General features: G+C 34.0%; 1 long non-coding RNA gene and 1 other non-coding gene across 2 annotated transcripts; both read left to right on the top strand.

The window, feature by feature from the left end:
* Positions 1–13507: 13507 nt before the first annotated feature.
* On the top strand, positions 13508–15762 carry LOC141621927 (uncharacterized). Its single transcript, XR_012532784.1, has 3 exons — positions 13508–13636; positions 13735–13843; positions 15555–15762. It is a non-coding gene; the product is annotated as an uncharacterized LOC141621927 (long non-coding RNA).
* Positions 15763–17299: 1537 nt separating this feature from the next.
* TRNAF-GAA (transfer RNA phenylalanine (anticodon GAA)) lies at positions 17300–17372 on the top strand. Its single transcript has one exon. It is a non-coding gene; the product is annotated as a tRNA-Phe (tRNA).
* Positions 17373–26215: the final 8843 nt, after the last annotated feature.

Raw genomic sequence — 26215 nt, 5'->3', positions numbered from 1 at the left:
AGGGCGCGAGCCTATTGGCGAGGGAACGGCTCTGCCCAAGTTTTAAAAGGTGGAAACAGACGGCCTCTTGGGGCGCGAGTCAGACGACGACCCAAGGGGTCGTCTCCTGGTTGTCAAAAAGGTTGTTTAAAACCATTTTTTATGATTAATGATTTGCAAGTATGATTTCCATGACTCGGAATAATTACTATTATGTTAGTAATATTCGTTGTCGGATTTGAAAGTTTGAAAAGCATAGCAAAATGTGTAAAAGGAAAATGTTTGATTTGAACTAATTATGTTAAGTTCAATTATTTGTAATTAGTCAAGTTTGTCATCGTACTCGGATTAAACCGACATGGTATAAAGAACCAAGGATGATTATGAATTATGACTAATATCTTTAAAAATGTAAACAAATGAGAAAAATGGTAAATAAAATAAAAGAGGGGTTAAAATACCCTTTAATTTGTAATTAACCAATAATATCATCGAGTCACAGAATAAACCGTCATAGTATAAATAACCAATGATGATTTTAATTTATGGCTAAAAAGTTTGTCATAAAAATGATTTGAAACATTTGAAATGGTAAAAACCGATTGCAAATAAGAAATGAAATAAAGAGGAAAGACGAGAACAAACACGTTTGAGTCTGACCCGAGAACCCACAAGAGGTGCGAGCCTCTTTGCATTTCAAAGGGCTTCTGTCTCGGGCCAAAACTTGGTTTTGGCTCGTCTAACCTATATTTGAATCGTGTTATGCATTGTTCATGCATGTAAATTCATAAAAACAGTAAAGACATGAAATAAATGAGATATTTTCACCCTCAAACTTACGTGTATTGATGTTTGCGACGTAGACGACTTTAGAGACGGTTTTCTCGTTGTGACTACTCACGATCAAAGAAGTTTAAAAGAGTGCCTTAAAAAAGACAGTAATTTTAATGGAAATGACATCATAAAGACATTCATGGCATTATTTTCGATATTCGAGATTTGGGTTGAATCGGGTTGACTCAGGTTGTAACACCCCGTATTTTATAATAATATTTTATTATAAAAGTATTTTATTAAATTATTTATTTCGAGATTTAATAATGTATTTTGAATATTTATATTTATCGCCTTCGTTCTCTATTTTATTATTTCACGTTTTGGACTACTTTTGATTGGGTTAAAATGTCCGTGCATAATTTTATTATTTTAATTTAATAACTACTTTTCTAATATAAGCTCTCCTTACGTTTTAATATGGTCCAACCTGATTTGTAATCAGATAATTCATTGTATGAGCTAATGGACTCAAAGCCTATTAGTTAATCTTCTTATAAATAGAATTAACCTAGCAAGCAACTAGGTCAATCCTTTTTTTTCTCGCGTGAAACATAACCTAGCAGGCAAGCTGCTCTATTTGGTTTCCCGTGAAGTGCCTCACGGCATCCCTCCTCTATTCCTCTCTTTTGTTCTTCTTTTCTCCCTTTGACTCCATTGTTGAATATCTTTCCTTCCTCTAAACTCATACACAAATTATATTTTCACAATCTTTGCTCTTATCTTTACAACATATTCGTCTTCAAATATTTTTATGATGATTATTTGTATGGACCTTTATACCTACCTTTATGGTCTCTTATTTTAATGGGTAAAGAAGAAGAAGAGTCTTTCGTGACGTTTTCAAGGGTTTCGAGTTGTGCCTTTCTTTAAAGTCAATTTTTGGGACGTGGACACGTGTTGGAGACAAGGTTTTGTTGGTCGTATATTTTATGGAGTTCTCATTCTTATTTCGCATCATTAATTGCTAAAAAGGTAACTAGGTGTTTTCTTTTAATTGTGTTTATGCCAATTGATGTAATTAATATGATTTAATGAATGTTTTGTATGATTAGTGCATGTTTGATTGTTTATTATCATGAGAATCAATGCATTAATTATATATCGTATGTTGTTTACATGTTTATTATAGGTGTCATGAGCGTAATTAGGGTTTCCGAATCAAACCCTAATGGCGGCATGATAGGCGGCCAAGAGTTCTCTCCAAAGTTATAGCTAAAGCTAGTGTAACCTTGATGATGATTCAAGTGTTATAGCTAAAGTTAATACAACTTTGGGTAGTTACTCTAGTTATAGCTGAAACAGGTATAACCATGGAAATATGAATCAAGGTTATAGCTGAACCTACTATAACATTGAAGTGCGAGTCAAGGTTATAGCTGTAACTAATATAACCCTGAGATTTATGGCTCAAGGTTATGGTTAATGCTAGTATAACTTTGGGTTTCGTGTCAAGGTTATAGTTGAGGTATGTATAACTTCAAGTTATATATGTTGAAGTTATAGTCGAGGTTACTACAACCTCGCATCCAGAGTTTATGTTATGGTTAGGGTTATTATAACATTGAATGGTTGATGTTAAGGTTATAGGTGAAGTTACTATAACATTGGTTGCTTATACTTGTTTCATATGTTGTATTGTGTTCAACGTGTTATGTCCTTGTGTTTGCATATATATCTTTGGTTACTCTTGTTCATATGATAAGTAGGATGGTCAGTTATACTATCCTACGAGTTGAGTCGTGATGTTGTTCACGCATATTAGTACAGTCGGTTATACTGTGCATTTGTGGTTTGATAGTCTGAATAGATGACGGTAGTATCAGTTATATACTATCGGAATGAACTAACGCTACCCGTTGATGCGGGATTTGTTTGGTCTATGTTCGGGGGTAGCAGAGGCAGTGGTTATACGCTCTGTTTCCCGAGTGTCATTCGGTTTATCGAGAGTCTGGCCAGGTCTTAGACATATAGGCAGTGGTTATACGCTATACATAGTACCGTGGAGGTAGTGGTTATACGCTCCGCACCGATGGAGGCAGTGGTTGTACGCTCCGTCAGCTAGAGGCAGTGGTTATACGCTCTGGCAAGTTAGAGGCAGTGGTTATACGCTCTAACGGGCGTTCGCTCTATTCGCTACGCTTGATTGCTAGCTTTGTGCCTTTTGTTGCTCTGGATTGTGTGTTACCGTGTTTGCTATGCTTTAATGCTAGCTGTGTGCCTTAGGTCGTCGTGGGTCGTTTGTCACTACTAGTCTTGTAAGTGTTCATGGTCTAGTGATTGCATATGGTCTAGGTTTGCATGATTGCATTCGTCAAAGGTTGATAAGACATGGTAAGCTTTGTTGGGTTTTCATGAGTATAGATGATCTCGCATGTTGATAAGTGCATATTTTATACATTTTAACCCCTTATATTAGTTTGATTTTATATATCATTTAGCACTTATCAAAGTGTTTTTAAGCTAATATTGTGTTTCTAGTGCAATTGTATGTTCAAGTGTGTTTTGTAGGAAAATGAGCTAAATGAGCTAAAGTACTATAAAATGTGCTAACACTAGAAGCAAGGCTAAGTATGAGAGCAAGATTGGACTAAGTGTTGGAAGTGCATGGATTTTGCATGAAGAAAGTGTTGGATCAAAATGAAAATGCAAGCAAAGTCAATATGCAAGTCAAGCCCAAATTCAAAGTCCAAATTATGGTGGAAAATATTGGATGCTAAGAAAAGCTTTGGATGCTAATATCACATTTAACCATGTGATTAAAGAGGCATTAAGAATTTGCATGGGATTCCTTTTGGCAATTACTCAAGAATTGAAGGAAAATTAAGAGTGTGTTTAGGATGACATTTTGGGATTCCTCTACAAAGTTTACTCCCTTATTTCCTATATAAGAGATGCTAATCTCACACACTACACACCATCTCTACACATATTTTTCCATCTAAATTCTCTCTAAATTTTAGTAGTTAGTTTGGGTTAGCTTAGTTTAGTTTAGTTTGTTTACATTTCATTTTAGCAATTACATTACAATTTCATTTCAAGTTTAATTCCAAGTTATATTTCAAGTTTGTTCAAGTTTCATTGTTCTTCTATTTCTATTTCTATTTCCATTTCCATCCAAGGTCATTCTATCTTTATTTTATTTATCATTTCATTTAGCATTAGTTTAGTTTATATTTTCACAATGTTAGAATAATTTACCTTTGTCTAGGGAATAAAGGAAGCCTTGCATGATTAAGTAATATGTAAATGTCAAAATAAGGATAAGTTAATATTATATAATTGTTTCTATCACATGTTTGCACCTTAATGTTTAATCTATGTTTAAAGGCCTTATTCATTGATTAAGTTTGTTCATTCGTTCTAAAAGTCGAGAGGCACGGAATTGAATTAGACTAAACATGTGTAGTAGGACGACCTAGTCATGGACGAGAGTTTCTCTAGGACCCGGTCTATGGTTGACACTAATATCGTAAGGTGGGTGTCTTTAAGCCTAAACATTTATCGTGAAATCAACTTCCTAACTTGACATGAGCATTTACATAATTAGCATGTGTGACCCGACCTCTCTAGACATTTTCTTTATTATTGTTTTATCATCACATCAAATCAAACCAATCAATCAACCGTTAACCTACCGAGATAAAAGTTCAATCCATAGCAACTAATTAACAACTCCCGTCTCTCTGTGGTTCGACCCCTACGTACTACATTCATTTGTTTTGCTAGGGTATAAATATTATCTTTGCATAGGTGTGCGATAGCCTATCACATATTTACTGGTTTTACATTTCATTTGTTATTGATTGTTAATTATATTCAATTGTTGTAAACATGACTGGGAGAGCATCTAGTTACTCCCGACTGATTGTCGACCCCCATTCTCAGGTTGTTCAGATTGTTGCTGACTGGTTGCTGCTTGCTTGGGGAATGTGCGAAGCGAGCTTAATAATAAATTAGGAGTCTGCCTTATGTTTTAAGAACCTTCGAATAATGTATTAGTTGTTTTGGATTTAGTAGCGAACCGGATTGGTCAGGTGTTTCCGCCACCTTGACCCTTTTATCAGTATCGTACTCTGATATTTATTTTATATAAGTTTTCCCTTATTTTATAATCCGGGTTTTACAGTTGGTATCAAAGCGAACACGCTCCCAACTCTCGCGTAGTTGATGACTAAAGTAAATGACCTAGTTAATGAGTGAGAGTAAATGGGGTAAAAACAATTAAGGACTTGTTTGTTAATGTCTTAATGTTTTACATCGCTATTAATTTTATTACATGTGTTGTCAGTCATGCACTTATTTATTATGCCCTAACGTTTCGTATTTTTTTTATTTTTATTATTATATGTTATGTTCATGTATTTGTTTGTTTATGCCTTAATGTTTATCGTTATTGATTATATTAAATGTATAGTTTATGTATTGTGTTGTTTATGACTTGATATTTTGTTTCGTCATTAATTATATAAAATGTGTTGTTCATATATGACTTTTTCGAGCATGCTTTGTTGATTTTAAAGTTGGCCAGTTTTGAAGATGTCCTTTGCATGTACGTGTCATGCATTTTGGTTATATGTCGGTCAAAACGTTTAAACCTTGATAACCGAGCTTTACTCTTATCGTACTTTCATCCTTTTGGATCATTTGGTGGTGTTGTCCTTGTTTGAGGTAAATCCGAAGTTCATTTCTTGTGGATTGAATTTCGGGGCAACGAGTTAGAATTGTTTGGCAGGTTGGGATGTTGAAGTATGAAAGAAAAGAGCGTTTATTATTATGAGTTTGGTAACAAGGAAGCTTACTTTTGGATTATAAGTTGTTAAGGTGAAGTTTTCTTTGGGATTAGAGGTTGTTAAGTTCTTTTATGTGTTGAAGGAAATCCTTATTGATGATAGAGGGTGATGATTTGTGGCATGTGATATATGATTGTGGTTTCATAGTTCATAAGAAGTGAGAGACATGATAAGTAGATTTATCTTATGGTATTATATGGGAATATCGTGGCGTATGCACTTAACGGATAGATTTATTGGATCTTTATGTTATGTTAAGGGAAAAGTTATGCAAGTTATTGGTGGATTGCGAGTATTATAATGGAAATGAATTGAATGTTATCGTGGAGTTAAGATTCAGTAAGTTTGGAATTTTGGAGACAGTGCTCGTCTTTATTTGGGATACCATATTTGAGGAGTAAGAATTGTTAATGACCTTTAGTGAGTTATGTAAGATTTTATGATTTATCCGGTGAGGAGTTATTTATTAATCGTACCTTTTAAAGGACTGATTGTTTGAGAGACGTGAATTATAATTTATGGACTTGTGAGATGTTACTGTTAAGGTGTTCAAGCGTTGACTTAGTGAGCGACCATATTGACGATGGTTATAATGAATTGTTGTGTTCATCTTTTGAGGATATAGAGATTGTTATGGATTGATCTATTAAGTGTGATTAGATAGAGTTCTTGAGAGTGGAATTACTTGAGGATTGATGTCGTGAGAGTTTACAATCTTGAGAGTTGATAATGTGAGGAATGTAGTGATTGTAAAGGGGCAATCATATAGAGATTTGTTGGTACTGGGGTATTATGGAGATATGATGAAAGGATGTTACGAGACGTTGTTACCTTGAGTGATGATTGTACGATATTTGTAAGACCTTGGTTATCGTGCTTTATTTATCTTGTGTTAAGGTGTCGTCTTCGGGTAGGTAAAAGTTTTTGAGTTATCTATTCTTGTCATCCTTGCACGTGTTAACCATACCTCTTCTATTTAAGCCTTCAGAACAAAGGTTTCTTTTATCCTTGTCCTCTGTCTGTTTTATCTATCGTTACTCTCTATTTGTTCTTTATTTCAACTCCAGTTCTTTCTTCTTTGAACTTTTGGTAATTACCCTTTTACATTTAGTTCTCATTGAGTTTTTACTTCCCAAAACAATGTGATGTTTTGTCTCGTTTCATTGCACGGAAATGTTTTGTTTTAATTTGCAAGTTATTTATTCTTTCACGGTAACTTGAAAATGTTTGAAATCTCTTTAGAGCTACTTGTGATCATCTCCTAGTGGAAGCTTGGATGCTTTGGCGAGCGATGTTAGATACTTAGAGGTTGATGTTTGTTATTTGAGGTTGAGAATATAGTAACATTGTTGAATGCGAGTACGAATTGGGATAATATTTATAGTTTTGGAGAAGGAGTATTAAAGGTCTTAATTATATTGAGCTAAGAAGGCTTGAGGGGGTTATTATATTGAGGTTATATAGATGTTTGTTTTCTATATGAGATAAAGTGTTTCCTTAAGAGTATGAGTGATTAATTGAAGGACATAGATTCATACAGTCTTGTGGTGGATTTGTGATGTGAGATGATATTCATGGATAGTAAACTATAACTAAAAATTGAGGTTATAAGTTTGTTGTTATATGGACACAGATGATAAGATTTGTACGGTGATATCATTTTAAGAGCGATGATGGAATTGCGTTATCAGTGGATAAGTGTGTTGTGGTACAATAGGTACTAGCTTAATATATGGTGTATGATTGTTGGTGCATAGTAATGCCGTGATCATGAGTGTTCAAAGGAAATATTTAGGTCTTGTGAGTGCGACAAATGATTTTGTCATGAGATTGAGGTTGGATAGGATTTTTGACAGTTTAGTCACAGTTTGAGGTTTGAGATTGATGACTTTGAATACTAGATATATATCGAGAAATCATCGAGATTTGTTGAAGCCTTTTTGAGGTTAAGAGTTGTGGGTGGTAGTGAGCACCACTGGCTTTGAGGATTATATGGTAGCAATAATTTTAATGGCACTCGTGACTGAAATAGTTTTCTCATTCGAAAGATGTTCTTTATTTAGAGATTATTGGTCTGGGGTTTTGGTTAATGCCAGATCTTGTGGTGATTGGTAAATTAGAATTGGAGTGTTTGTTAAAGGTTATGTGGACTTGAAGTAATAGAAATAAATTTATATATACAGATTTTGAGAGGTCGTATATGTTGTTTAATTATGGTTAATGGTAGTTGGACGAGTGTTTGAAATAAGAGGATTGATGTTGGCTTAATGATGTTTATGGACTTCGATGGTATGAGTTTGATGTAACACTTGAGATTGTAGAGTATGTAAAGATGATAATAACATCGAGGATTTGAGATATCTTTCTTTGGTATGAGTTTGGATAAGGGTCAGAGTGCGCAGCGATTAGGATTTCGAGATGACATTTGTTGATGATCACTTGTAATTCTTACTTTCTTTTGATCTTATCTTTGAAATTCAAGTTTCGAGGACGAAACTTCTTTTTAGGGGGTTGGATTGTAACACCCCGTATTTTATAATAATATTATATTATATAAGTATTTTATTAAATTAATTATTTCGAGATTTAATAATGTATTTTGAATATTTATATTTATCGCCTTCGTTCTCTATTTTATTATTTCACGTTTTGGACTACTTTTGATAGGGTTAAAATGTCCGTGCACAATTTTATTATTTTAATTTAATAACTACTTTTCTAATATAAGCTCTCCTTACGTTTTAATATGGTCCAACCTGATTTGTAATCAGATAATCCATTGTATGTGCTAATGGACTCAAAGCCCATTAGTTAATCTTCTTATAAATAGAATTAACCTAGCAAGCAACTAGGTCAATCCTTTTTCTTTCGCGTGAAACATAACCTAGCAGGCAAGCTGCTCTATTTGGTTTCCCGTGAAGTGCCGCACGGCATCCCTCCTCTATTTCTCTCTTTTGTTCTTCTTTTCTCCCTTTGACTCCATTGTTGAATATCTTTCCTTCCTCCAAACTCATACACAAATTATATTTTCACAATCTTTGCTCTTATCTTTACAACATATTCGTCTCCAAATATTTTTATGAGGATTATTTGTATGGACCTTTATACCTACCTTTATGGTCTCTTATTTTAATGGGTAAAGAAGAAGAAGAGTCTTTCGTGACGTTTTCAAGGGTTTCGAGTTGTGCCTTTCTTTAAAGTCAGTTTTTGGGACGTGGACACGTGTTGGAGACAAGGTTTTGTTGGTCGTATATTTTATGGAGTTCTCATTCTTATTTCGCATCATTAATTGCTAAAAAGGTAACTAGGTGTTTTCTTTTAATTGTGTTTATGCCAATTGATGTAATTAATATGATTTAATGAATGTTTTGTATGATTAGTGCATGTTTGATTGTTTATTATCATGTTAATTATGTTTTCTCATGTTTGTATATGTTTCAATGCATTAATTATAAATCGTATGTTGTTTACATGTTTATTATGGGTGTCATGAGCGTAATTAGGGTTTTCGAATCAAACCCTAGTGGCGGCATGATAGGCGGCCAAGAGTTCTCTCCAAAGTTATAGCTAAAGCTAGTGTAACCTTGATGATGATTCAAGTGTTATAGCTAAAGTTAATACAACTTTGGGTAGTTACTCTAGTTATGGCTGAAACAGGTATAACCTTGGAAATATGAATCAAGGTATAGCTGAACCTACTATAACATTGAAGTGCGAGTCAAGGTTATTGCTGTAACTAATGTAACCCTGAGATTTATGGCTCAAGGTTATGGTTAATGCTAGTATAACTTTGGTTTCGTGTCAAGGTTATAGTTGAGGTATGTATAACTTCAAGTTATATATGTTGAAGTTATAGCCGAGGTTACTACAACCTCGCATCCAGAGTTTATGTTATGGTTAGGGTTATTATAACATTGAATGGTTGATGTTAAGGTTATAGGTGAAGTTACTATAACATTGGTTGCTTATACTTGTTTCATATGTTGTATTGTGTTCAACGTGTTATGTCCTTGTGTTTGCATATATATCTTTGGTTACTCTTGTTCATATGATAAGTAGGATGGTCAGTTATACTATCCTACGAGTTGAGTCGTGATGTTGTTCACGCATGTTAGTACAGTCGGTTATACTGTGCATTTGTGGTTTGATAGTCTGAATAGATGACGGTAGTATCAGTTATATACTATCGGAATGAACTAACGCTACCCGTTGATGCGGGATTTGTTAGGTCTATGTTCGGGAGGGTAGCAGAGGCAGTGGTTATACGCTCTGTTCCCCGAGTGTCGTTCGGTTTACCGAGAGTCTGGCCAGGTCTTAGACATATAGGCAGTGGTTATACGCTATACATAGTACCGTGGAGGCAGTGGTTATACGCTCTGCACCGATGGAGGCAGTGGTTATACGCTCCGTCGGCTGGAGGCAGTGGTTATACGCTCTGGCAAGTTAGAGGCAGTGGTTATACGCTCTAACGGGCCTTCGCTCTATTCGCTACGCTTGATTGCTAGCTTTGTGCCTTCTGTTGCTGTGGATTGTGTGTTACCGTGTTTGCTATGCTTTAATGCTAGCTTTGTGCCTTAGGTCATCGTGGGTCGTTTGTCACTACTAGTCTTGTAAGTGTTCATGGTCTAGTGATTGCATATGGTCTAGGTTTGCATGATTGCATTCGTCAAAGGTTGATAAGACATGGTAAGCTTTGTTGGGTTTTTATGAGTATAGATGATCTCGCATGTTTACTGGTTTTACATTTCATTTGTTAATGATTGTTAATTATATTCAATTGTTGTAAACATGACTGGGAGAGCATCTAGTTACTCCTGACTGATTGTCGACCCCCATTCTCAGGTTGTTCAGATTGTTGCTGACTGGTTGCTGCTTGCTTGAGGAATGTGGGAAGCGAGCTTAATAATATATGTTTTAAGAACCTTCGAATAATGTATTAGTTGTTTTGGATTTAGTAGCGAACCGGATTGGTCAGGTGTTTCCGCCACCTTGACCCTTTTATCAGTATCGTACTCTGATATTTATTTTATATAAGTTTTCCCTTGTTTTATAATCCGGGTTGTTACGCAGGTTGACTCGAGTTGCGGGTTCCTAAGTCGGTTTTGGGTCCGAAGACGGTTTTAACTCTAAATAGTGTTTTTTTAATGCAAATGAAGTTAGAAAACTTTTGAAATCATTTTTCATATTTGAGTAGTGCATTAAACCGTCTCATGTATAGCCAATCCACGCACGCATATCAAAAACACGTTATAGTCCGATCATCATCGGGTGGTTTTCGGAAGGTGCAGATACTGGGTATCTACAGTTAGATGTCTATAGCCTACAGAAACACCTTTTGTATTTTGAATTAGTTAATTACATTTGGCTATCTATCTAAACTCTATGAAGGAGTAGAATAGAACTTGCTCCATAATATACGAACAATAGTCAACCCTTTTAATAGTAAAAGTGACGATAAAATAAACATTTTATTAATTCTAGCAAGATCAATTTTATTAATAGTGTTGTACTCCCTCTATTCTACTTCGTATTTTACTATCTTGTTTTTCGACCCGTAAATAAGAGAGTGATCTTGTCAATTCTCACAATATCACACCATATTTAGTTAAGGGGAAATAATAAGTGTACATGGGCGATCCATCATAAGAGCTGATAATGAAGGGCAAATTAGGATTTTGAAACTAATATTTATAGCTTTATCCAAAATATTACTCCTACTTGTCTGCTCTAGTAAAACCTATACAAGACAGTAAAACTGTAAAATTGACAACTTCTAATTCCAGATCTTAATAATTTCGAAAATCCTATAACAATTTAATTCATCATAAGATGCTAAAAACTTAATAATACATACAACTACAAATATCAAATCACGTAATACCGAGCAACGTCCTAGTTACCTTAATTGTCCAGATCCGAATCAACAAAATACTCATCTGCGTCAGAGTCCTATTGATAGCCTACAAAAACAAGAATAAACTCATATGAATTAACATATGAATCGTAGATTATGATAATCTAATAATAAAAATTACAAGAGTAATAGAATTACCCTTAGAATTAGGCTAAGATTGATAGATTTGGAGCAAGAAAAATGATGAACAAATGTTGGTGATGGAAGAGTATTCTCACGTTACAATGAGTAGGTTATTAGGGTTTATTTTCTCTTATCATCTTATAAATGATGAGATAATAACAATTAGAGTTTATAAGGAAGTGAATGAGAAAAGATAAGAGAAAATAATATCTCTTTGACTAGCTAGTGCACCGGTTTTTGGCAAGGGTTTAAGACTCAAAATATGCAAGCTGCTTGTACTTCAAAGCTAACATCTAAGCTAAAATCCTATCATTCAAGTTAATCCTTAAGGAATGAAAGCTCTTACAAGATAAATATTAGAGACAATACTTACTATCCACAAACCATAAGTAACAAGGCTCCACTGAACCAAATACGTTATTCGGGTGGGTTACCCCTTGAAGAGGTCCATTGATAGGCTTAAAATCTGACTAGTGCTTAAAGGGATTGAAAGTACTACTCATATCAATAAAGTGCGCTTTCTTTTCTGGTTATCCATGCGAAAGAACTACTCATATCAACAAAGTGCACTTTCTTTTCTGGTTATCCATGCAAAAGAACTCCACAGTTAAGCGTGCTTGACTGGGAGTAGTCTTAGGATGGGTGACCTCCTGGGAAGGTTCTCGGGATGCTCATAAGTGAGTACAAAATGCGCTGGAAAGGACCCGTGTTGATCAGTGGGTCATGTACACATCCTGGTGAGTTATCGTGAGTGAACAACAAGTTAATCCGTCGCAAGCTTGCGACGGGTCAAGTATTACTCATGTGGGATAGATAAGACAAAAAATTGTGTTAAAAGAATATGGCATACGCTTATCTCTGATTTATACGCGCACCAATTCATTTAAACAGACAAAAAAAATTACAATTACGAAATACTGTAGCAATTGAAAAGTATGAAAGTAATGGAAAAATCAAATCAAGTCAAACAAACAGAAAATCGTGAACAAAAAGCGAAGCTAGAAAAATAAGGAGAACAAAAATGAAATCAAACTAATACAAAATGATAAACAAAAACATCTAACTATGAATGCATCTTCCCATCTTGGAAATTACGTATTTGATATACTTTAGCCAAATAAAGAAGTCATTACTGAACCTTCGTTTGACTGCAAAGGACCTGAAAAACAATAACACACAAAGAGAATTAGTAAAAAATCAGCAAATTTGTTGGAAATGAAACTTTCACTACTCATATAAATAGTAGATTGAGGAATTGAGAGGGAACATTAAGAACCGAGAAGTGATGGGATGGGATATGAATCAATTTGAGGACATTATTTGAGCATTGAATAATTTGTTAATCAAACCAAGTGACGGCCAAAATGGGAGCTAATGCTGTAACGCCCCGTAATTTCGGATCATTAATATATTTCGAAAATAATTTATTAATCAAATAAAATTTGATATTTAAAGTAATTAAAGTAAAAATAATTCAAAGAAATATAATTTTATTATATTTTGAAGAAAAGTATTTATTTTGATAGTTTCGTAATGTTTAAAAATAGTTTAAACCGTGTAAAACTTTTTATTTCGAAATAAGGGCGTATCGGGGGGAAAATGACAATTCTTTTGAACGTTGGGTAAACGAAATTGGAAATGGGTCGTATGAATACTCAATTTTCTTGTAATCTCGTGTTTAAAAACTTCGGTCTTGTCGGAATTTGCATTTGACTTACGGTTTTAATTATTATCGAACCGAGTCAAAACCGACTCGAAAAATCCCGACTCAAACCCGCTCTCCTCCTTTCCTTTCTCCCTTACCCGGCTCCCCTTCCCCTTTTCTTTCTTTTTTTCTGATTTTTGTTCTTAAGTTCATCTTCAACCTCTAAAAACCAAAACCAAACACATTTCAACCAAAAATCAAGCTGTTTTGGCCATAATTTCTTCGTTTCTTATCGGATTTTCACGAAATTTACCTTTCCGGAATCCCCTCGTCGAGATCTACAACTTGGTATAATTTAATTTCAGTTTTCTTGAAGTTGTTTTAAGACCAATTTTCGGAAATTTCGGTTTTATATACTTATCTTTGTGTTTTAATTGTTTATTTAGGTGAAGAATTGGAGGACGAGTTCGGGGACTCGTATATTGTAGAGGATAGCGGCTAGTTGTCGTTAGGGTTTGGGTTTTGAGGTGCTAATTGCTCATTTTCTAGCTTAAGGTAACATATTTCGAGTTACTCGACGAATTATCGTCACAATCTTTGTTGTTTTTGTATGTTTGGTGATTTTTGTTTGAGTAGTAGTTTTCACATGTTAAAATTTGTTGCATGCATGCTTAACTTGTGCCTTTTGTTAGTTTAAATTAACAAAGTTGAATTGGGAACGATTAATTAGTGTTCAGACGGTCTTTTACTAAACAAAAATGGAAAAAAATGGTGGTGTAGGGGACGGCCGCCGCAGCAAAGGCAGCCCACGGCAGCCCACGGCCCGCCTTGGGGTTGGCCCGGGTTGGTCCGTGCTTGTTTCGCGGTTTTTCGTACAATATTGGGCATTTTAGGTTGATTAATGTTATAATTAAAATAAGTAACAAATGGGTAGTATTTTGAATTGAATCATACTAGTAATAAAAATTATGTTAATGGTAAAATTGTGCTTATATTAATAGTTATCACATGTTAGGATAGTTTACAAAATGAAATTGTAATTAATAGGCTCAAAATGAATTTTATAGCGATAATTGTAATGTTTTGTTGATTGTGTGCCGAGCCTTAGTCCCTTTGATGATGCGATGTCGATTAATTGAGTGATTGGTCACCACAATTTGACCCCTACCGTCCGCAGGTCAGGGTTGCGGGTAAAAATTCGGTTGAATGATTTAGATAATCGGCCTTTTTCTTGTTTTAGGCCATTTATCAAGCTTTAGTTCACATGTATAGCTTATTGAATTTAATAGTGTCTTGTATTGTAGAAATGGCCCTAGTTTCCCCTAAAGCCTTTAATATTGTTAAAATTGCTAGAATTGGAAATTTGTATTGAATACTTATTGAGGATATTGTTGGGTTGTTTGCTGAATAGACATTTATATAGCCTTTCACATGATAGAATGTTAGCATTTAGGTTGGTAAGTTGGACTTTTTGCCCTCTTATGGTTAAGTGGGTGTCTTAATTGACTTGTGTGGTGAGTCTTGTGTGGTGTGGGCTAAAGTATTCAAGCTGGGACTAGGTCCTAGGTGAGTATTTCGGCCTTCATCATAGATAGGTCTTTATAGTCTTTGACGAGTATATGTTCACCGCTTGATAGCCTTTGTGTTTCTGACTAGTGGATTTATATCCAAGTTGGGGCATGACCTCGATTTTATTTTGATAGTAAGGGGTCAACTTAAGTACTAGCCAACCCTTTGGTGGACTCCTTAGGGTACTCACTTTGTTTTAGAAAAATAGTGGGTCTTGGGTGCGGTGGTGTGTATCCGCATGTCTAGGTCTCATGTGATTTTAGGCTAGGGTTGTGTTGTCTCTTGGCCATGTTTTATTAATATTAACCGCCGAGCCAAGATACCGGTTCGATTACCTTCCCTACCTCGTGGTATAGACTCGAGTTACAGAGTGACTATTGACGGACTAAGAACTTATGCCTGTCTTTGATATATTGCCCTTTCTTGTTTGATGATTCTATGAATCATAGAAGGTGAGATGCAAGCCGGCTATGGTTGATAGAGTTTGGATTACAATTTGTTAAATTTTTCACATGATAATTTAAATTAGTCAATTTAGCATTCATATGTTAGGATGCTTGGAAATTAGATGAATTATCATATAGTTTAAATGTTTTACTACATGTTACATTAATTATGACGATTCGTGGCTGGGAGGACTCGAAGTTACTCCCCACTGAATTGTGGCTTTCGTGTTTGTATAAAATGCGATTGACAGGTTGTTGATGCTTAGTTGGGGTCACAGACGAGCTAGTGAGCAAGGAACCTTGGACCTAGTTTGGCTTTCTTTTGTAGAAACCTTTTATCTTTTGGTTTTGTATATAATTTGAAGGGACATATGTCTCCCTTTTCTATTTTGGGTTGTATCATTATGTATTTTCTTACCTTTAGCGGTGCAAGTAAGTTAGATTGTTAGCAATTGCAGGTTTTGGCACCCGTCTATTGGGAACGTTGGAAATGTTGTGATTGGTTTAGGAAATTTTTTTGAAATTACAGGTTTTTGGCTAGTTGAACCAATTACAAACATATCCTACCAGTTTTTCCGTAGAATTTACGCGTTTAATTATCGGGTTATTTAAGGGTGTCACAAATGCAATTATGAGTATTGAAACTTTTTAATAAGGAGGTTATGAGTAAGGAGCCGTTTTATTGTTTCAATACTCATTATTTCATTGTTTTAGATTTCTTAATGAGGAAACTGACGAAGTGTTCTCCTCTGTCTTCCTCTTTTTTGTTAGAAACGGTCAATGCGTTTAACAAACATAACTCTATTATCTTGTCTCTACTTTTTACACGTGGCAAATAATTGATATTCAGTTTTACCTTTTAAAAGTATTTTATAGATGGTTCTAGTTTTTTTTAATTATTAGACGAGTCTTACTCCGCATAGCATCAAATATCATATTTGATAAAATAATATAATATTTATATTAAATAACATAACAACCTACGTTTAACACTTAATAACTTCAATAAAAGTAAACATGAGGTAATTAATAAAGTTTAACATAACAAATATAAGCGTTATCAAACATGATATAATTACATTTCAACACTTGCTCCAAAACTTTGTCAAATGTGCCAAACCAAATCGACTTTTAATTGGCTGTAAATATCGCGATCGTGGATCGCCGCACGTCTACGAAGGGATGATTAAAGCTCACCTATCAATTCTTTGCTTATGGGTGGAGAACTTGCTTCGACATCAGATTCACATTTAATTATTTGTTCTCTTTCATTTTCGACTATCATGATAAGAGTATAATACATGAATACACGATATCTTTTTTTTTTAAACCGTAAAAAAAATACTTCAGTACAAGCTCATAACCTTTTTTTTGTAAATGAATAAGCCACCTTATTTAAAATTCATGGAATAATGCTAAAACTAATCTAATGAAAAGAATGAACGACTTGTGTCATGTCGTCAAATCCTTAAGTCAAATGGTGACCTTTCTCTAGTCCAACAATTTAATATAAATTCTGGAGGCAATCTTAAAAAAAATAACAACGTGATAGCATCTATTATCCCTTGCCCATAAAAGTACCTCAAGAATACTGTAAGCTTCACCTAGTGATGCATATTCAGCCCACACAGAGTATGCGAAATGATTTCATCGTCGGAGTTATAGACTACCCAACCAGTGAATGCTTTGAAATCTTGAAACCAACTACCATGAACTTTAACAAGTATGGAACGACAATTAGTACTATTATCAATGAGATGAAAGAGACGCAGTGTTTAATATTCTCTCTAATATTTCACTCTAATCTTCCGCATAACGATAATTTTCCTCCCCGCTTATGACCAGAGTCTATGAGGCCCATGTAGTAATACCAGAGGCAAAGGATCGCATGCTAGAACAAGCCAATATGGGAGAATTTCTCATCATTAAACACCATATGGTTCCTAAGATAGTAAATACTCGTTATATAGTTAAAGTAATGATTATAAATAACATTGCGGGGATAGCTCAGTTGGGAGAGCGTCAGACTGAAGATCTGAAGGTCGTGTGATCGATCCACGCTCACCGCATTTTTAACTTTTTGGAATTTCTTTTGCCTTTTTCATGATTTTTTTGAATTAAAGAATGACAATTACAAAAAAACATTTAGTTTATTGTTCTTAATTAAATTTAATATTTCTTATTTAAAGTGATACTAATCTATGTTTTTCTATATACATTCTTCACATAGTACCTTTTGAAATATGAAAAAAAAAACTTATAAACATGTTGGTTCATTATACTTTTTTTTTGCATAATCTAATAATGTGATGATAAAATTATAATATAATATACACGTTATAATGTAAAATTTCAAGTATTAAAATAAACTAAACTACTTACGCCTATCAATTGTGGTAATTGTTTTATGTTTCAGAAACGTAATAAATAAGACATTTGAAAAAAAACATCAAATTATAAAACATTTGTAAAAAAATTAGGATGGGTAGTCATAATTCATTGTTGAATCAAATTTAATACTTCTCCAAACTGAGTAATAAGGTAGGAGCAGTCTATTAAAGTAATCACAATAGTCTTCGTTCTTCCTGTGTTTTTTTTTTCAGGGAAATGATTTTTGAAACTAAAAGAGGAAAAAATTGTTGAAACATGTATTAATTATATTAGTTTATGTGTAATTTAGTCATTAATTTCTAAGTTAATACCAAATTAGGAAAGTATTAAATGCTTAAATGTAACACCCCCATTTATGTAGGAGCCTTTAGCAAGTCATTCCCGATTAAATAGAGATGTTACCATCCCGATTTCCCGAAGTAATGAATATGAAAAGTAAAAAATGATAAAGTACTTTAAATAATAAAATACTCACTCCTATTCAGCCTATAGTTCCCTTTCATTATAATACTCCTCACATATATTAGACAAAGGGGAATTATAGACTGAATATGATTGAGTACAACATTAGCTTTTAAATTGTATTGATCACATTAAACATGATTCTAGAAATCCACTTACATAGTCGAGTTTTACGACAATCAAAACTCAAATGTAAAATACTGTTATCCGACATCATACTAGACCGAACGTGAGACTAAAACTCTTGACAGACTCCTCAAAGCTCGTCCCAATCCCAGCACCGCATCAACATCAACTTTTATTCAAATCTGCTTCCCATTTAATCGGAAATTATTGAATGGATCAACACAGGTTACCCCGGAAAAAGGAGATAATTTGACACAAGACACAAACAAGTCAACCATTGGTTGAGTAGGGAAATAAGCAACATACAAATGAATAATTAACGATAATGAAAATGTATATAATAATCGCAACAACCATAAGAATAACAAGGTCCATAAGAATGAGTACTTGATCTCCCATCTCATACGGGCCAATCGCCACCCCTATCAGCAAGTATGGCACAACTCGTTGTCACTATGCTCATACCAATATGGTACACTCCCTGTAACCGTACCAACTCAATCATATCACATCGCCGCACACACACACACACACACACACACACACACACAAACTCCCTGTCACTGTCCCCCATATATCATACACACTGGTGCATCTCTCTGTTATCACGCCTCAATAATATAGCAATGCCAATGTATTCACGAGCATATGATGTAATCACAAACAATTTAATAAGCAATCTCAACAATAACCAAATTATCGCGCAAATGTCAGAGTGTCGATCAACACCATATATCATGTCGATCGACCAACACAGTTCTTGTCGTTCGACCATATCCCAACCTGTCGATCGACAACATACACCATGTCTATCGACGACCTCGTTACATAATCAGTAAAACACATCACACAATTATTCTATTACGACATACACAAGCACCTCTATTACGATATGAACCTTATACTATAATAAAGATGAGTAGTGTATCCCTACCTGTAGCAAATCCGCGAGTAGCAACTAAGAACGAGTTAGGACCGCTCCCTTACAATTCTGTCACCTAAACCATCAATATAACGATAATCAATAATCCATACTATCACAAGATTAAAACCACAAGAACCTCCTTTGCCCTAGGCCACTGTCACCACCATGGATCCCACACAAGACACAAGCCACAATCACTATACTACTCAGTCAAAATAAGGTATTAACGATAAACATGGCCAAGTGCAACAACAACCCACCTAAAACCCTAGTTATGATACTATCATACAAGGCCAATTCATGATCCAAGGGTGTCAACGGCGTTTAGGGTTGCATGCTAAAGACGATACCTAAACAATAGATTAGAATTAGGGTATAAGATCAACTTACGAAGATTAGATGCGAGCTACGATTGTTGCCCTAGAGTGCCGCGCCATCTATTTCGTCTCCTCCCCTATCATTTGTGTTTTAGGTGTAGATAGTTATGAATAGAAGCAAAAGTGTTTTAGGGTTTGATAGGATAGGTATATATAGATTTAGGTTAGATACGTTTTACATAAGAAATAATGAGAAGTCGTCTGGCATTTGTCTACTAGCTATGTCGATCGAAATAATATTGTATGTCTTCGATCGACCTCAAAGACTCCCAAATACACACACTGTGTCGATTAGTACAACCCTCTATCGATCGACACACCACACCATGTCGATCGTCTCACACACTCATGCTCGATATACATATACAACAATGCTCAATTGAGAGTCAGTATTATCTTATTAGACGAGGTCATTATACTTACACATGTCGATGTCGCTTGTCACTCTTATAATTTACAGGTTATTACAGTTTTCCCTCCTTAAAAGAAATTTCGTCCTGAAGTTCGCATATACTACGCAGCACGAGCACTATCAAAGCTCGTTCATCACAATACTACCATCGTCACTGTAATCTTTTCTTCGTAACTCATAACAATCTCTTAATGATAAAATGATAAAATCCAATACCATCCGATGAATGCAAGGTAACTCAAATTTTTTTTTTTATTTGAATGCAATGTACTTTGCATAGCATCAAATATTATATTTGATAAAATAACATAATATTTATATTAAATAACATAACAACCTACGTTTAACATTAATTACTACAATAAAAGTAAACATGAGTTACTTAATAAAGTTTAACATAAGAAATGTAAGCGTTATCAAACACGATATAATTACATTTCATCACTTGCTCCAAAACTTTGCCAAATGTGCCCAACCAAATCGTCTTTTAATTGGTTGTAAATGTCGCGATCATGGAACACCGCACGTCTACGAAGGGATGACTAAAACTCACCTATAAATTCTTCGCTTATGGGTGGATAACTTGTTTTGACATCAGATTCACATTTGGTTATTTGTTCTCCTTCATTTACGACTATCATGTTATGCAGTATAATACATGAATACATGACACTTTTTTTTGCTAAAAACCACCTTAGTCAAAGTTCATGGAATAAAACTAACCTAATCTAATGAAAAGAATAAAGGACTTGTTTCATGTCGTCCAGATCCTTAGTTAAATTGTGACCTTTCTCCAATCCAGCAAGCAATACTCTCTCTCTCTCTCTCACTATATATATATACATATATATATATAGGGTCGGGATCCAGTGAGAACCACTTTTATAATGAGAACTGTGAGAACCTCCCATAACCCTTAAATCTACGACAAAAGAATGACTGATATCAGACCACATATTTCGTCTAACCCTCTGTCATTTAACAAAATTATGTTATCTCTCAAATTTCTGTCTCCTTCTCCTCCCCCCTTCACTGCTCATCAAAGTTTCGAGGTTTGTTTAATTTCTCTATTAATTTCCCTTAATTTCAACTTTATGTGTTTCGAATTTGTTAATTTTTCAACAAATTAGGGTTGACGAATTGATGATTCGAGTTTATAAACATATAATTGGGGGTACGGAATTGAAATTAAGGTTGGGTAAAATTGAGAAATTACGTCAATTGTTTCGAATTTGTTGATTCGTCAACTTTTCCCATATTGAAGTTCAAGATCTTACGCACAAATTTCTTTGATTGATTCTTCAACCACCATTTCCTCCTAATTAAACCAATTAATACACCCATTCATATTCTTTTATTTTCATCTATAAACTAGTACGAAATTCAGTATTGATAATGAAGTGTTGTTGTTCGCTTGAATTGGACCTCCTAAATTCGCGGCAGTGTCAGTATCTCCAGGCCATCATTACACTAATTTGAGGATCACAACGCTTTCGAAACGACGGAATGTGGATTATTTTTGCTTTAGTAGTCGTAGTAAAATTAGTAGTAGTAGCAGTACTAATAATATTAAGGCCATGAATAGCAGCGAGAGTAGTTGCGTAGTTACTAGAGACGGTTTCGCGGACGAAGAGTTTTAGAAAAGCAGGAGGTTCTGAGCTTTTATATGTTTAAATGCAGCAGAATAAGGCCATGAATCATCAGTCCAAACTTGCTGATAAGGTTCTATTTCTTATTCCAATTTCATTTGCATAGATAGATGTCTCTCTGTTATAGTGTAACCATGAATTACAAACATCCACTCAAATAATACTAGTAAATTGTGAGAGAATTTTATTGAAATGAGAAGATAAAAGATAATGGAGGGATACTAAAAAAATATTTTGAACATAATAAATCTGGCATTTTTTTCAATATTACTATTTTGTATGTAGTTTAATATCCAATTTTGCACTTTATTTTACTGAAAATATAATTACTTAAGATAAAAGTTGACTATTAAATATTTTAGGCCACAAAAATGAAATTTTATTCAAAACTCCGGTTAACAAAGTGGAAGTAGTCGAAACCTTAGGACACTAAAGTGGAATTATGCAAACCACATGGCACTAAAATGGAATTAACCCAAACCCCAGGGAACAAAATGGAAATTTTCCCAAAAAAAAAACACCTTTGAAAGTTACCGTAAAAACTATTGCACTTTTTTTTTTTTTTTTTTTTGATGACGAGGAGGTTGGATCCTCCCGGATCACAGACCCCACCCTGGCGCGCCGTACCATGTGAGTTCTTTCCCGCGGGGATTATTCCCTCTCCGGGCGTCAGGTCCCCAGGAAAGTGTTCATCTAGGGAATCGAACCCAGGACCTCGCAATTCCTCCTTAGGAGGCTTTGAGGTTACCCTGGAATTCCACTAGACTCACACATCTTGGGTAACTATTGCACTTTTAAATATACAATCAATACATGGCAAAGTAATAACCAGCCATTCGCAAACCGCGATAAATAGTTAAGTGAATAAAAACACATAGGAGAATTGTAATTTGGAAAGTAAAAATTGATCTAACCGCATAATTTTGTATATTTGGCAGTTTAATACATTTTTAACTACTATTATGGATTTGATATGAACTTGAAACCAGTTTGAAAAAAACAATCGGTGATATAATAGTATATTATATATAGTTCTCACAATTTGTATATATATTTACACTGATTTATTCATAGTTAGCTGGTTCTTGAATTATTAGTCCGCATAAAATCGAAATTCATGACTTTGTTCATTTGTATTTAATTTTTTGGCTCATTTGACAAAATCGATATGAGACATTTAATATTTTTAAATGGTAGCTCAATTTTTTTAATCTTATGTGAATATTATTGGTAATCTAATCATACACATTTGACACGTTATAGAAAGTCGGAGTTAAAACGATTTCATGCCATCGTTGAAGTTGTTTATTTCTAATATTATCATTGTAGAAAATTTTCTCTGTCAAATGCTAAGTAAATGTCATTCTTTGCCTCTTTTTCCTATTATGACATGTTACTTTTTCATGAAGTATTTATTTTTTAAAATAAAATTCAGCTTTTTCCTAAGGTTTTTGTAAGACAATTACAGATTTTGTTATAATTACCAACTCGAATCTTTTGTAAATATTTTAAATATTCAAAAACGTTTCTAAATAAAATTATCTTTATTACTAAACGAATTTCACCAAGTAGTTAAAATCGAACAACTTAGATTTTTGACAATATTTATATTTGTAAGAAATTAAGTGTTTTTTTTCCTCACAAAAATTAATTTATGTTTATAAAATATACAATTTTAACATTTTTGTATGTTTATTATATGACTTTTTTTTTGCTTTATAAATATTTTTAAAATAAATATTCTTTATAACATTATTTTTCTATTTTTATGTTAGTAAAGAATAACCGATAAATTATTAGATCCACTTCTATTAGTTTTTTTTTCTTATAAAATATTAGATTTACTTCTATTAGGATTACTTTGTCATAAATTATTAGATCTACTTTGATTAGGAGAATTTTCTAATAAATTATTAAGAGGAAAAAGCTAGATCTACACTCATTAGGAATTCTTAAAAAGTTGGACTCTCTAATATCGCTCGAAAAGTTTCTGCTTTATATATATTCTTTATAACATTATTTTTCTATTTTTATGTTAGTAAAGAATAATCGATAAATTATTAGATCCACTTCTATTAGTTTTTTTTTTCTTATAAAATATTAGATTTACTTCTATTAGGATTACTTTGTCATAAATTATTAGATCTACTTTGATTAGGAGAATTTTCTAATAAATTATTAAGAGGAAAAAGCTAGATCTACACTCATTAGGAATTCTTAAAAAGTTGGACTCTCTAATATCGCTCGAAAAGTTTCTGCTTTATATATATGTATTGATTGATTGATTTTGTTTATTATCTATTTTAGTATTTTCGGTTTGGTTTATAAAACAATCCAGATTTAATATTTTTGTAAGTAAATTTTTATTCTCAAATCAATTTTATTATCTGTTTACTTTTTTTAAAAGCCAATTGATGGCACATGAAAAAGAAAATCCAGTAGTTCCCATACTTTTTTTCGTAATTATCAGTATGATTCGATATTTTAAATACTTTGGTATGTTTTTTATTTTCAATTTATAAAGATAAGATTCAATCCCGTAATTAAATGTAATTTATTCACGTAATTATGTATTATTATTAATTATTCACGTAATTATGTAATTTTATTATTAATTATGTAATTTTATTATTAATTATGTAATTCAGTCCGATTATATGTAATTAATTTCATTCATTCCGATTATATGCAACTAATTTCATTTATGCCGGTTGTATATAATTATTTCATAAAATATTTTCGAAGACGGAAATTGTCGCATGTTTGTATTGGCAGACGATTTGAAGAAATAAATTCTTTACACACAAACGAGACCCAGCATAACCTGAATTTCCAAAAAAAAAGGCAGTACAAATGATGTGGCTTAATCTCCATTCAGCATTGTCTTCTGAATTAATAAAGATAAGATTTATGAGTTATGCAACTTTAAAATAATTTTATTTAATTGAGAACAAATTTATAATGTTAAATAAAGGCTCCTAGGCGGAGCCACTAGTTTGATATAAAATCTTGAGCCAATCTTAAAAAATATCAACATGATAGCATCTATTATCCCTAGCCCATAAAAGTACCTCACGAATACTGTAAGCTTCATCTTGTGATGCAGATTCAGCCCACACAGAATGTGCATGATGAAAAATGATTTCACCTTCAGAGTCAATAGATGCTTTGAAATCTTGAAAACCAACTACCATCAACTTTAACACGTATAGAACAACAATTATTACAATTACCAATCAGATAGAAAGGGACACACTGTTTAATATTCTCTTTAATATTGTTTGCCTACTAGAACAAGCAATAGGGGAGAATTTCTCATCATTAAACATCATACGGTTCCTAAGACTATAAATACTCCATAAAGTAGAAAGGAAATGAATAATAAGAATTAAATGATCCTTATTTTTAGTCAAGTAAGAAATCCAGTTAATAATCCAATCAATTAGTAATATCAGTCATTATGTGATCTAAGCTAGAGCTGATCAAATGGCCCAAGCCCATTGGCCCTACCCGGCCTGGCCCGGTTTTTTGAAGGGCTTGGGCCTTTAGTTTTGGCCCAAAAAGCCCATGGGTCGGCCTAAAAAGGCCCAAAATATTTTGGGACCGGGTTTGGGCCAAGCGTTTGGCCCAAATTTTGGCCCGGCCCGGCCCATATTTATTAATAATGAATATTTTTCTAATAAAATCTATTAAAGTAGCGTTAAAGTTATACTCAACTCTTTACAAACTCAAGTATATTTTTTTAGATTTATAAAACAAAGTATACATAACATAAATCATATCTAAGAATGCATGATTAAGCATTCTAAAGTGGCGATTTTTGTCATTATTTTATTTTAGAGAGCAATTAATATGCATTTCATCATATTTTGTGTAATTTTATACACTATGTATGTTTTAAAAGTTGTAACTGAAGGTATTACGCTAATTATTTCCTAGGGTAAGTCGTAAATTTTAGGGCCCGAAAAAGCCCATTTAGGCCCAAAAGCCCGCATTAGCCCATAAGGGCCGGGTTTGGGCTTGCTAAATAAGCCCACGCATCTGGGCCGACCCGGCCCGGCCCACACAAATGGGCCGCTTTTATTAGAAGGGACCGGCCCAAGCCCGCATTGGCCCGGCCCATGATCACCTCTAATCTAAGCCCAAGAGAAGAGGCAGCCCCATTTTCTAGAGCTCATACAATCGTCTATGAAGAGAATCAAGAGATGGACGAGAGTTTGAACCACACGCTCATCATAGCATAAATGACGAGGTCTTGATATTAATTCCTCTAGAGAGAAATTCGAGAGAAATTCTTTACCTCAGATTCAATTGCTTCATTAAGCCCGCGTAAATACCGGAGATTTTTGTTTTTTTTTTTGGTTTAAACCGGGGTGTCCACCGTCGACAACAGTGTATAATCCCCTCGCCGCGCGTGCTCTCACGAAGTGGTAAACGGCTGGCCAAAGCATTTGTTCCATTCTCATTGGCAGGGATCGAACCCCTGACCTCATGGTTAAGGGATGAGGTGAACAACCATCACACCAAATACATTTGGTTATACCGGAGATTTTTGTAGTGCTAGCAAGAA

Source organism: Silene latifolia, chromosome X (genome assembly GCF_048544455.1).
Source record: "Silene latifolia isolate original U9 population chromosome X, ASM4854445v1, whole genome shotgun sequence".
Classification (NCBI taxonomy): Eukaryota; Viridiplantae; Streptophyta; class Magnoliopsida; order Caryophyllales; family Caryophyllaceae; genus Silene; species Silene latifolia.
Note: the sequence above shows the minus strand (reverse complement) of the source record. Positions and strands in the feature narration are given on the sequence as shown.